The 14,514-nt window shown below is 39.2% G+C and overlaps 1 pseudogene; it reads left to right on the top strand.

Moving 5' to 3' along the window:
• Positions 1-2,479: 2,479 nt before the first annotated feature.
• Positions 2,480-4,051, top strand: LOC123248747 (annotated as a pseudogene).
• Positions 4,052-14,514: the final 10,463 nt, after the last annotated feature.

The raw sequence follows: 14,514 nt of genomic DNA, 5'->3' as shown, positions 1-14,514 counted from the left end.
CAGGCAATGCTAAGAGATGAAAACAAGAGCCCCAAGGAGCAGTAGGTGACTCACCTGGGGACAAAGGGATTGAGGTCCCCAGAAGGGGGAGAGTCAGGAACAACAGAAACAATTCCTAGAGGGAGAACAGGAGAGACAACAGGATTGGAATCAGCCAAGGGTGAAGAGGAGAGGGGCAGCCTGGATTCCAAGATGAGACATGGAGCCCAGATCTTTAGTGCAGTACTCTTCCAGCTACAACTGAGGACCCAGGAGCTTGGCTACCGGACGCTGAGTGGGGAGCAGTATCCTTACCATAGCCAGTTCCTTCTGCTGTCTCTCTCTCTTCCCCCTAAGTCAGCACCCTATTTATCCTCTACAATCAGGAAGTAAGAAGGGAGGGGAGTTCAGCCCTCCTCTAGGGGTGGGATGGGATGAGACAAGAAGGAAGAAGGAGATTGCATATATGATTCATGTGCTCAGAGTTCAAGTTGTTCTCTCCCATTCTCCAGATTCGGAAAGGGAGAGAACAAGGAATTTGGGGGGATCCTCCATGTCCCTTATGTTACAGATCTCTTTGCTTTGCACTGCTCAAAAAAGGCAGTGTAGGCAGTTCAGTGAATCGAAGACTGGATCTAAAGTTTAAATCCAATATTAGACACTTACTAGATGTTTGATCCTGGGCAAGATATTTAAGCTTGTTTTGCCTCAGTTTCATCATCTGTAAAATGGGGATGAGCATGACAGCAGCTACCTTATAGTTAAAATGAAGTCTTTTAAAAGTGATACATGTAAGAAAATAATAATATAATAGAGCAAAATGCTAAAATATGTTGTTGTTTGTCCTTTGGAAAAGAACCAATAACATCTCAGAGTGATATTTTGACTAGAGAAAGAATTGGATTTAAGTGAGGCAGTTACACAAAGTCATTAGCCTCACTCTCTAAATAATATAAATATAAACAAAATAAACTAAATTGGCTAAAATATAACAAAGTACTGTATAACATATAATGTAAAACTAATATATGAAAAACAATACATATACATATATACTGTTATTGTTATTGATTATATTGTAATGGGGACTTGCACATATGCAGAATGCATCCCCAACAGAGGGATGGAGCCTGACTGCCTGTTTTCAGGAGAGTTTCGGCCTTAGCCCCCTACCAGAATATAAATTCCCTAAGGACTACTTTATTAAGGCCATTTCTATCACTGCTGTCTTTCTTTATCCATAGTAAACGTTTTAAAATATTGAATGAAAGAACAAATGAATGATGTTATGGATCACAGAGTCATAGAATTTAGAGTTGGAAGGGACTTTTGAGATCAGCTAGTGTATCTCCGTCATAATACAGCTCAGGAAACTAAGACCCAGAGAGTTTCTGTATCTTGCTAAGGTCACATGGGACTTTTAAATAACCTTAATGTATGAAACAAGTCTGTCTAACTCCTCTGGCCCACCATGATTCTCATCCATTCCTACATCTGTCCTGACAGGAAAATGCCATTTGCCCCACTCTAAGCCAATGAGTGGATTTTCCCACCAAGGTGCCCTGGCTCAAGCTATTTTATAGGTTCTGCAATCCTAGGCCTTCTCTCAGCCAATAAGGAGGCATCTGAGGACATATGGGTATTTTTCCTAGTCCCTGGTAGCAAGGAAGGGACCAAAAGGGACTTAAGGGCAACAAGGTCGCTCAGTGGATTGAGAGCCATGCCTAGAGATGGGAAATCCTGGATTCAAATTTGGCCTTAGTTACTTTCTAATTGATTGGCCCTGGACACATCACTTAAGCTCTATTGCCTAGCTCTTACCACTTTTTTTCTTTGGAACTAATACAGAGTACTGATTCTAAGACCAAGGGTAAGAGTTTTTAAAAATGGGAGGCAAGACAGAATTCAGAAAAGAATCAGAGCAGTCCTATGGAAAGCCAGAGACATTTTATTATAGTATATTTTAATACAGGAGACTCAACGCCTAAGGCAACAAAGCATGGGGGAATAAATAGGAGGGTTATAAGCAGATCCCCTGTCTCTCATTTGGCAACACTAGAGCAAAGATGTTCTGAGATGGTCCTTCAGAGAATCTGTCCTCAGACTGGGCGCTTCCAATTCTGTAGATGCCTATGGGGTGCCCAGTGACAATCACTTCCATGCCAGGGCAGCTCTCCATACCAGAGAACCCTATCACTGGAGGAAAGACCTAATGGTTAATGGGACAGAGTGGGTTATTGTTCAAATGAATCTTCTTGGTTTTCCATCTGCTACATTGCCACAGGTAGAAAGAAAAAATATTGGCTAATTTAAAGCCCTCCTGAACCAAATAAGAAACACGGCATATGTAAGATTTTGAGAAAGGATTAGAAGAGGAGACAAAACCAGTACCTAGAAAAAGATAATATAAGTGTACATGGAAGAGAGAAAATAAACATTTAAATAATGCCTACTATGTACCAGCCCTCTACTGTAATTGTACAAATTGTAGTCAGACATTATGGTCTTGACCAAGATGAAAGAAGTTGCTGAAGCTTATCTTGGGAATTCTGTCAAAAATGCTGTCACCACACTATCAGCCTACTTCAATGATTCCCAACATTGGGCCACCAGAGATGTTGGAACCATCACTGGTCTCAATGTGCTCTGAATCATCAGCGAGCCAACTGCTGCTGCTGTTGCTTATGGCTTGGACAAAAATGTTGGCGCCGAGAGAAATGTGTTGGTCTTCAACCTTGGAGGTGGTACCATATGTTTCCATTCTTACCACTGTACATGGCATATTCACAGCTGGGGACACCTACTTGGGGGGAGGACTTTGATAACCACATGGTCAACCATTGCATTGCTAAATTCAAGCAAAAGCACAAGAAGGATATCCGTGAGAACAAGAGGGCTATCTGCCATCTGTCTACCACTTGTGAATGTGCAAAGCCTAGTAGCCAGACCAGTATTGAGATTGACTCCCTCTATGAAGGCATCAGCTTCTATCTGTCTATCACCTGGGCTTGTTTTGAAGAGCTGAAAGCTAAACTTCTGTGGCATGCTGGACCCTGTGGAAGAGGCCTTGAGAGATGCCAAGTTAGATAAATCACTCATTCATGACATCGTATTGGTAGATGGTTCCACTTATATCCCCAAATTCCAGGAGCTTCTGCACAACTTTCTCAATGGCAAAATGCTCAACAGGAACATCATTACTGATGAATCTGTTGCATATGGCTGTCCAGGCTGCCATATTGTCTGGAGATAAATCTGAGAACGTGCTGGATTTGCTGCTGCTGGAAGTCACTCCTCTCCCTTGGAATTGAAACTGCTGGTGGAGTTATGAGAGTTCTGGTCAAGAGCAATACCACCATTCCCACCAAGCAGACTCAGACCTTTACCACCTACTCTGACAATCAGCCTGATGCACTTATTCAGGTTTATGAAGGTGAGAGAGCAATGGCAAAGGATAACAATCTGCTTGGCAAGTTTGAGCTCACAGAAATCATCCCTCCCCGAGGGGTATCCCTACATTTGACATTAAGGCAAATGGAATCCTCAGTGTTTCTACTATGGATAAGAGCACAAGCAAGGAGAACCAGATCACCATCACCAATGACAAAGGTTGTCTGAGCAGAGAAGACATTGAGCGCATGGTCCAGGCAGCTAAGAAGTACAAGTCTGAAGATGAAAAGCCGAGAGGCAAGTTGTCTTCCAACAATTCTCTTGAATCCTTTGCTTTCAACATGAAGTCAACTGTTGAGGAGAGAACCTGCAAGACAAAATTTGGGATGAAGACAAACAGAAGATTCTCGACAAATGTAATTAAGCAACCAACTGACTGGATAAGAACCAAACTGCCAAAAATGAAGAATTTGAGCATCAGCAGAAAGAATTGGAGAAAGTCTGCAACACCATCATCACCAAGCTGTACCAGAGTGCAAGGGGCCTGCCAGGGGGCATGCTTGGTGTCTTCCCAGGGGGCAGAGCAGCACCATCTGGAGGTGCTTCTTCTGGACTTACCATTGAAGAGGTTGACTATACATACCAGAAGAAAGAGCATTGCACACAGCTTTCCAAAAATTGAAGTACTCCAATCTGTATCCAAGGCAATAACATTTTTTAAAACCCTTACCTTCCATCTGAGAATCAGTACTGTGTATTGGTTCTAAGGCAGAAGAGTGGTAAGGGTGGGCAATGGGGGTCAAATGACTTGCCCAGCATCACACAGCTCGGAAGTGTCTGAGGCTCGACTTGAACCCAGGACCTCCCATCTCTGGGCCTGGCTCTCAATCTACTGAGCCACCCAGCTGTCCCCCCAATAGCAGTTTTAAAAGTAACATCTAAGCTACTATGTAAATCTGGACATTCTAAATACTTGAATGTGTACAGAGTGAAGAGTGAACAACATTGCACTTCATCAGCACTATAAACAAGTGGAAATGCAATTCTTGTCCTGGAGAATAAAATCTATTTAAAATGGGGGGGGGGGGAGGGAATCAATAATGTGTATTGGCTCCAAGACAGAAGAATGGTCAGAGCTAGGCAATGGGAGTCAAGGGACTTGCTCAGGGTAACACAGCTAGGAAGTGTCTGAGACCAGATTTGAACCCAAGACCTCCCATCTCCAGGTGTGGCTATCCACTGATAGCCCCTAGTTTACTCTTTAATAACTGGTATGAGGAAAAGGAGGCACCTTACCATAGCAACCTCCATCTCTAAGGGCATTACCAATAATACCACCAGAAGCCCAGAGATCAGTCCAAGGTTATTTTTCCCTGAACAGCCTATTTACAACTTTGAGATCATGCTGGTCCAAACATATGCATGGGTCATTTGTTTTAGCCTAGGCCTGACTTTGGCCAGTCCTCTGATAGTTGAGTTTCAATAACTGGAACAAAATGAGGCACTTATAGGCCATTCTTCAGTTAACAAAAGATTTCTTTAGAATTGGAAATTGAGAGGATGTCCATTGATCTGGGAATGGCTGAATAAGTTGTGGTATATGATTGTGATGGAAAAGTACTGTGCTATGAGAAATGACAAGGAGGCTGAGTTTCCAAAAAGCCTTGATACCTAGAAAGTGAGCAGAATCAGGAAGTCATTGTGCACCATAATATCAATATTGTAACTCTCATCAACTGTAAAGACTTACCTACTCTGATCAGAACAATGATCCAAGACAATTCCAAAGGAGACACAATGAAAAATGCTATCCACTCCCAGAGAAAGAACTAATGAACTCTAAGTGTAAATTGAAGTATAGTATTAGTCCTAATATAATATGACCCCCAAAATAGTGTGATCCCAAGTATTTTGAAGGGTAACTCAGAAAGAGGAAGCACCCATTTTATTTTCTCTTTTTAAATGACAACTTTTTCTTAACTCATGAATAATGCAGGCACTTTATATTCAAAGTTTTTTCAAGGTCCTGAAAATAAGTTAAAGAAGTTTTAATACCAATGCTTTTATTAAATATGTATTACTTTTATAGATACTTGTGAGAAACTATCTTCCAATACTTAATCATGTTCTCCTTCCTCTTCTATTTCCTCATCTCCCAAAGTGGAAACATCATTTCCAATATACAGCATTTTTTAAATCCAAGCACCATGGACTTGGTGGACATTTTGACCCAAGTGGTTTCAATCCAGTTCCTTAATACAATGACCAACGGTTTCTTTACTTTTCCCAATGAAGTAAATTCATAGTTCCTGAACAACATCTACTCATTATATTCTATCCTCAAATGATCTTTGAATGGCTTATTAATTACTACATATAGCACTTGTAATTGCGACATCATTCCTCCCAGAATAACAACTAAGTCTGTGAGCATTTCAGCAATTCTCTTCTTCACATTTTCAGTCAGGTGATATTTGAACCAGTCAAGTATGAGCAATCCTCTCTGATGCACTAATGCGCCAGACACCTACCCCAAGCAACATTCAACAAATCTAACACAAGTTCTTCATTCATCCATCCCTATTCCTGCACAAAAAAGATCATTCCTGATGGCAACTTTTTCTTAGGTAATGTTTTACACCATAAAATTGCATTAGGAGTCAGTTTTCGCCCATTAGCTGTGACTACAAGCATCCCAGTCATTCTAGTTTTCTCATTTCCAGTAGTTTTAATCAACACCGATTTGGGACTTTTGGTATTAATGGTGACATGTGATGGAATATCAAACAAACAGGCATTGGTAGGCATTTCCCATCTGCCCCAGGAGATAGCCATGCTTTTTACATATGTTGAGGCACACAATACACAACTTATGGTTTCAAAGCTGGAAATGCTCAAATATAGTGTGGATGCAACTTTCAAAGGTACACACTGGGAGAAAAAATGTTGCACTATATTTGGGCTAATATGGTATAATTCCTTTTCACTTTTCTTGCTTTTTTGCAACATGTCTAATATGGAAGCATGTTTTACACAATTTTGCATGTATAAATGCTTTCATGTGGCTTGCCATGTCGGATGAAGGGAAAGAATTTAGAATTCAAAAATAATTTTAAGAATGTCATAAATAATATGATATTTTTATATTTGTAAATAAAATTATATTTGCAAATTATATACATAAAACTTCAAGGAATAACAAACAGATATTGAATGACAGTCAGAATCCAAAAAAGTTCTTGGCAGCCTGGAATATTGGGCTAAATCTAATACTATAAAATTAACAGAGATAAAATTAAAGATTTACTTTGGGCTCAAAACTACTTTTTTAGAAGATTGAAAAAATGTGACTAGAAAAAATCTCCAGGTCTCCAGATGATAAGGGAGTTTCAGTGAACTACAAGCTCAATATGAGTCCACAGAATGATACGGCAGCCAAATAAGCTAATGAGATTGGAGGATGAAGAAAGAGAGATATCCCAGTTAGGACAAGGAGACGAATGCTCCTGCTGTTCCCAATCATTCTCACACCTAGAATATAGAATTAAGTTCTGATTGTGCCATTTAGGGAAGACCTTTTATAACATGGAGAGAAGTCAAAGGAGGTTGACAGTCGTAGGGGGAGTAAAATAGATGCCTTCAAGTGCTTGAAAGGATGTCGAGTGGAAGTAATATTAGATTTGTTCAGTTGGGCCCCAAAAGGCAGCTCTAGACTCATGGGATAAAAGTTGGAAAGAAACCAGCTTAGGCTTAATGGAAGGAAATTTCCAATTTGAGCTACCAGGTAACAAGAAAACTTCACACTACCTGTCTGTCTATTGCCTGCCCATTTCCTATTTGGATTGAAATCAGCAAAACATTTCTAACTAGGTGTTGCATAAAAGCACTGATATAACCTATATCAGACTATTGACCACCTCAGGAAGGGAAGAGAGGAAGCAAGGGAGGGAAAGAATCAGAATTGCAAAATGTCAGAAAATAATTGTCCAAAGTTGTTTCTACATGTAATTGAAAAAAATAAAATTCAATTTAAAAAAACATTTCTAACCATAAGAGCTAGGCACTAGGGTAATGGATGGTTCCAAGATATTCTCAATACAACCACATATATTAAAAGTAGATATTCTTTTCAATAATGGGTAAGCTAAAACCTGACTATGAAGGATTTGTAAGCTATATTTTTATATGCAACTGTTGTAATTATAATAAATATAGATGGAGATACCAAAAAGAAAAGACCCAATCAGGTCTCTTAATTTAAGCTACGCTTTACATTGGCTCACATCATCACGTCAAACTGGAAACCCATTGAAACATGGGAAATGTAGTTTCCAAGTCCCCTAAACATCCACAGGAAGTTTGTTATATATCTAAATATTTTAAGGCTCAAATGAACCCCCAAAATTCCAAATAACACACAACAAAACTTGATTGTAAAAATGACTCTTTGCACAAAAACAGATTTCTGGCTGGATTTAACCCAAGGCCTGTAGCTTACAGACTCCTAGATGACCTGATTTCTTAGGTCTCTTCCAGCTCTAAAATTCCCTTATTCTATTTGTCTGTGATTCTGCCTCTCTTATCTGTCTGTCTGCCTGACTGTCTAAATGACTATATGCCTGTCTTCCTAGCTTTCTTTGTTCCCCAAGGAACATGGCATAGTGGATAAAGAGCTGGACTTGGAATGTGGGAGAACCAATTGTGCTTGAATCCCACCTCAGACAATTTTTAGCTGTGTGACCACAGTAGAAGCCCCTTTTCTGAGCCTCAGTTTCCTGATCTAAAAAGTATAGGTGGTAGCAATTACCCTTGAGCCATAGTGTTGCCACTATGCAGAAGGGGGACACTCAAAGCCCTCTCCGTGAGCATGAGTGCTGTTGCCACAGCACAGAGTTCATCACATTTTGTTACTAGAAAGCCAGAGGGATGCAGGCTGGGCTGCTCCCCTCCCCCTCACCTGAGGACATTTCTCACATTACCCAACCCTCTAAAATGTTCCCCATAACTGCCCTGGTGGGTTGTTGTAAGAACCCAGTGAAAATGCTTTGAAAATCTTGAAATGCGGTTGTAAATGTTAGCTGTTAATGACTCTCTCTCTTGGTCTCTTGTCTCTCTTTATCCCTGGCTACATCATGTTATGTTTCAACCTTTGTCCACAGTGCTAATATCATTCACTCATAACCTAGTCTGAGTTTGTTTCTGTCTTAGGGATGAGCACTAGCCCTGGAGCTGAGAGAGGAGAGGAGACTCCACAGGAGGAAGAGAATTTATCCACCTTACAGGTGGGCCCAGTAAGGAAATTGTGATTCAAGTCCATTCCAGCTTTAGGAAATGTCTCAAAACATAGATCTTTTATCTGTTTCTTTTCAAACTCTGTTGTTGAGATAAATGGCTTAGGAAGAGGAGATAAAGACATTATCTGGCATTTCTCAGGTTTAGGAGGCCCACACCAGCCATAGAGGAGAATGAAACAGAAAGGTTGGTGCTTTTCCATCCCTAAAAGCAATAGCCACTGGGGATATCTGCTTCTCTTCCAGTCTGCTTTTGTGTCTGTCTACTTGTCTGTCCATCTACAGAAGTTCCCACCCAATATACTTTTCTTCTTACCCATCCCTTTATGTAACTTCTTGTATCTTCTTCTTTCTGTGACTATATGTTTCCCTGAACCTAACTTTCTGTCTACCTATGTCTGCCTATTTCTCTGCCTGTCTTCATGTCTGATTTCCTGCATAAGGTCACTAAATGGCCTAGGTTGGTGTCAGGAAAACTTGAGTTCAAACCAAGCCTCAGAAACTTAAGAGGACTTCTGGGTTAAGATGTAGAGTAGATGCACAACTTTTACCCTCCCTACCACTGACCTGTATAATACCTCAAAAGAAAAAAAAGACCAAGTTCAGATGAGTGAAGGGACTCCACGGTAGGGGGCAGCATTGAAGGTACATGGGATATAGGAATTTCCACACTATAAGGGGGTAAATTAGCTCCCACCAAAATGGGAGCTGATCAAACCCTCCCCCACCCCACCTAGGGGCAGGATTCATAGCTAGAGCCCTAGAATTAAAGCAGTGCGGAACAACCTCTAAGTTGTTGGAAGTGGATCAAAAGCACCCCTGAGAGGAGCTAGACATGAAACCCCAGGAGGCTGAAGAGTGGGCACCTTGGCAACAGAGAGGGGAGTGGGTCTTGGGCAGCATAAAGCAGAAACCCCGTGCAGACTCAAAAAGTAGCCTCAGGCAAAAACCTCTCCATAGCTCCATACACAGAGAGCCTGTGCTCTTCACCCAGACTTCTGAGGAAAGCAAGAAAAAGCAGAATAATGGTTAGCAATGCTGAAGAAAAATCAACCAACAAAAGAAACAAGAAAAAAGCACTAACTCTAGGTAATATTTACAAAGAAAAAACCCAGACCAAAGAACAGACCACAGAGGAGGACAAACAAGTAAATACATCCAAACCCTCCCCAAAAAATGAAAATTGGTCACAAGCTCTTGAAAAGTTCAAATCTGAGATCATGAGAAAGATGGAAGAGATTTGGCGAGAGAAGTGGGAAATAGCTCAAAAGGAAATTAACAGGTTAAAAGACAGAAATTCCCAATTGGAGAAAGATGCCCCAAAATTAAATGAAACGGTAAGCAAATTAGAAACCAAAATTAAACAGCTGGAAAACAGGATAGACAAAACTGAAAAGGAAAATCAAAAGATTATAGCAGAAAACCAGTCTCTAAAGACCAGAACTGGGCAAGTAGAAGCCAATGATCTCTCAAAACAGCAAGAACAAATAAATCAAAGACAAAAGACTGAAAAAATAAAAGGAAGCATGAAATATCTCAATGAGAAATTGACAGAAGAAAACAGGTCTAGAAGAGAATTTGAGAATCATTGGTCTTCCTGAAAAAGCAGAAATTAATAGAAATTTGGACTCCATACTAAAAGAAATTATCCAGCAAAACTGCCCTGAAATTCTACAACAAGAGGGCAATATAGACATTGAAAGGATCCATAGATCACCTTCTACACTAAACCCTCAAAAGACAACCCCCAGGAATACGATAAACAAATTCAAGAGCTTCCAAGTAAAAGAAAAAATATTACAAGAAGCCAGAAAGAGACAATTCAGATATCAAGGAGCACCAATCAGGATCACACAGGATCTGGCAGCCTCCACACTACAAGATGCAAGGTTTGGAATATGATATTCAGAAAGGCAAGATAACTGGGTCTACAATCAAGGATCACCTACCCATCAAAACTGACTATATACTTCCAGGGGAAAGTATGGGCATTCAACAAGATAGAAGATTTCCAAGTATTTGCACAGAAAAGACCAGGACTAAATGGAAAGTTCGATATCCAACCACAAAAACCAAGAGAAACATGAAAAGGTAAATAAGAAACAGAGGGGAAATAAAGAAAAATCTAATTTTTAAATTGGCCTCTTTAAGGGCTTTAATAAGATCAAATTATTTGTATTCCTATATGGAGAAATGTTATGTGTAATTTTCAAAAATTGTATTCACTATTATAGTAATTAGAAGAATTATTCACAGGGAGAGTTTGGAGTACTAAATGATCTAAGATGATATGGGGAATGGGAAAGAGGGGGATGAATAGTATATAGCACCAAGAGAAACTTGAATGAATAAGAAAAATAGGATATTCTATTCCACACAAAGAGGGCATGGGAAGAAGAGAGGATGAATAATATTATAAGAAGGAGAGGAAGAGAGCATTAAGAGGTAATATTTAAACCTTACTCTCAGCAGAATTAACCCTGAGAGGGAAGAGTAGCTATATCCATTGGGATATAGAATTCTTTTTTTTAACATTTAATAATATTTATTTTTTAGAAAAGTTAACATGGTTACATGATTCATGCTCTTACTTTCCCCTTCACCCCCCAACCTCCTCCCCCTCATAGCCAATGTGCATTTCCACTGGTTTTAACATGTGTCATTGTCAAGACCTATTTCCAAATTGTTGATAGTTGCATTCATGTGGTAGTTTCGAGTCTATATCCCCAATCATGTCTGCCTCAACCCATGTGTTCAAGCAATTGCTTTTCTTCTGTGTTTCCACTCCTGCAGTTCTTCCTCTGAATGTGGGTAGTGTTCTTTTCCATAAATCCCTCTGAATTGTCCTGGGTCATTGCATTGCTGCTAGTACAGAAGTCCATTACATTCTATTTTACCGCTATGTATTGGTCTCTGTGTACAATGTTCTTCTGTTTCTGCTCCTTTCTCTCCGCATCAATTCCTGGAGGTCTTTCCAGTTCACATGGAATTCCTCCAATTTATTATTCTTTTTTTTTTTTTTAGAAATTTCATTTACTTTATTTTTTCTTTCCCTGCATTTTTTTTAAACCCTTGTTCTTTGGTGTATTGTCTCATAGGTGGAAGATTGGTAAGGGTGGGCAATGGGGTCAAGTGACTTGCCCAGGGTCACACAGCTGAGAAGTGGCTGAGGCCGGGTTTGAACCTAGTACCTCCTGTCTCTAGGCCTGACTCTCACTCCACTGAGCTACCCAGCTGCCCCTAATTTATTATTCTTTTGAGAGAAATAGTATTCCATCACCAGTATATACCACAATTTGTTCAGCCATTCCCCAATTGAAGGGCATACATTTTGTAATTTTCTCTAACTCTTACTTGGTTTTAAAAATCTTTCCTTTCCCAGAGATCTGACAAGTATATTATTCTGTGTTCACTTAACTTATTTATAGTTTCCCTCTTTATATTCAAGTCATTCACCCATTCTGAATTTATCTTGGTGTAGGGTGTGAGATGTTGATCTAAACCAAATCTCTCCCATATTGTTTTCTAAATTTCCCAGCAGTTTTTGTCAAATAGTGGATTTTTGTCCCAAAACCTGGGCTCCTTGGGTTTATCATACACTGTCTTGCTGATGTCACTTACCCCAAGTCTATTCCACTGATCCTCCCTTCTGTCTCTTAGCCAGTAACATACTGTTTTTAAGGCCACTGCTTTATATTATAGTTTCATATCTGGTACTGCTAGGCCACCTTCCTTCACATTTTTTTCATTATTTCTCTTGATATCCATTGGGATATAGAATTCTATCTAAACCTACTGAGAAAGTCAGAAGGGATTAACCAAGGGGAGCAGGGGAGTGGGGAGGTCAAAAAAGGGAGGGGAGGAGAGTGGGGGAGGGAATTCATTAGGCCTTAAAAAATAAAAAGAGGGGAATAATAAGGGAGGGGGTGGAAATGGAAGTAAATCAAGGGAGGGGACAAGGGGGACTAGTCTAAAACAAAACCACAGATTTAAAAGGAAATAGCGTAAGAAGAAGGGGTAGAACTAGGAGAGGATACCAAAATGTTGGGGAATACACAACTGATAATTATAACTCTGAATGTGAATGGGATGAACTCACCCATAAAACGGAAGCAAATAGCAGAGTGGATTAGAAACCAAAATCCTACCATATGTTGTCTACAAGAAACATATATGAGGCGGGTGGACATACACAGGTTTGAGGTCAAGGGCTAGAGCAAAATATTTTGGGCTTCAAATAAGAAAAATAAGGCAGGAATGGTGATCATGATTTCTGACAAATCCAAAGTAAAAATAGATATTATTAAAAGAGACAGGGAAGGTAATTAAATCCTGATAAAAAGGCAGTATAGACAATGAAGAAATAACAGCATTCAACATGTATGCACCAAATGGTATAGCATCCAAATTCCTGAAGAAGAAATTTGCAGAGCTCAAGAAGGAAATAGATAGTAAAATCATACTAGTGGGAGATCTAAATATCCCTCTTTCAGATCTAGATAAATCAAACCAAAAAATAAATAAGAGATAAGAGAGGTGAATGAAATCCTAGAAAAATTAAATTTAATAGATATGTGGAGAATAGTAAATAGGGATAAAAAGTAATACATCTTCTTTTCAGCTGCACATGGTACATTCACAAAGATTGACCACATGATTGGGCATAGAAACATTGCAAACAAATGAAAAAAGAGCAGAAGTAACAAATGTAACCTTCTCAAATCATAATGCAATAAAAATAATAATTAGTAAGGGCTCATGGACAGGCAAATCGAAAACTAATTGGAAATTAAATAATATGATTCTCCAAAACCAGTTAGTTAAAGAAGAAATCATAAAACAATCAATAATTTCATTAAAGAGAATGACAATGAAGAGACATCCTACCAAACTCTGTGGGATGCAGCTAAGGTAGTACTCAGGAGGAGATTTATATCCTTGAGTGCATGTATTGACAAATTAGAGAGGGAAAAGATCAATGAACTGGGCATGCAAATTAAAAAACTAGAAAGGGAACAAATTAAAACTCCCCAGCTAAAGACCAATTTAGAGATCATAAAAATTAAAAGAGAAATCAATAAAATTGAAAGTAAAAGAACTATTGAATTAATAAATAAGACTAGAAGCTGGATCTTTGGAAAAAACAAAGTCAAATCTAGAAAACTTTCTGTCTCCCAAAAATGTAAGCCAACAAAAATCATCTTGTTTTGCTTCAATGATACTGTCCACCTTATCTAGCCACTGGGCAGCTAAATTGTTCAGTGGATAAAGTATGAGGCCTGGAGTCAGGAAGCCTTATCTTCATCATCATGTCTCATTAAATTTTGCCTTGGACATTCACTGTGTGACCCCAAGCAAGTTACTTATCTTAATAGTCTCAGTTTCTTTATCTGTAAAATGAAAAGGAAATGGAAAACCACTCTAATGTCTTTCCCAAGAAAGTCCCAAATGGGTTTGGGAAGAGTTGAACATGCCTGAAAAGATTAAACAACGTTAAAATATCTAGCCACTAGGGAGAGATAGCTCACTAAGGACTTTGTATAGCTCACAAGCTCATGTATAAGTGATTGAAATCCTCTAATTCCAAATACAACAGACAGCTATGACCTGAACAATACTCTAAATTGGGCTAATCACTCCACCTCAGGCCAAGATTTTGGCTAGGTAGCTACATGTACATTTAAGTAATTGTATTCAACTTTCATCATTCAGGCTTTTCTTGGTTTTCCCTTTTCTTCTCATACTGAGTTTATTGTTTTAAAAGGAATGGGAGGAATGTCTAGGGTTCAAATAATTTTTATGATATGCTATCTATGCATGTTAAGTATGATATAAGTAATGTATAATATGTGTG

The sequence above is a fragment of the Gracilinanus agilis genome, chromosome 1 (assembly GCF_016433145.1).
Source record: "Gracilinanus agilis isolate LMUSP501 chromosome 1, AgileGrace, whole genome shotgun sequence".
In the NCBI taxonomy this organism is placed as follows: domain Eukaryota; kingdom Metazoa; phylum Chordata; class Mammalia; order Didelphimorphia; family Didelphidae; genus Gracilinanus; species Gracilinanus agilis.
The sequence above is the reverse complement of the archived record's forward strand: the minus strand, read 5'-3'. Positions and strand labels throughout refer to the sequence as shown.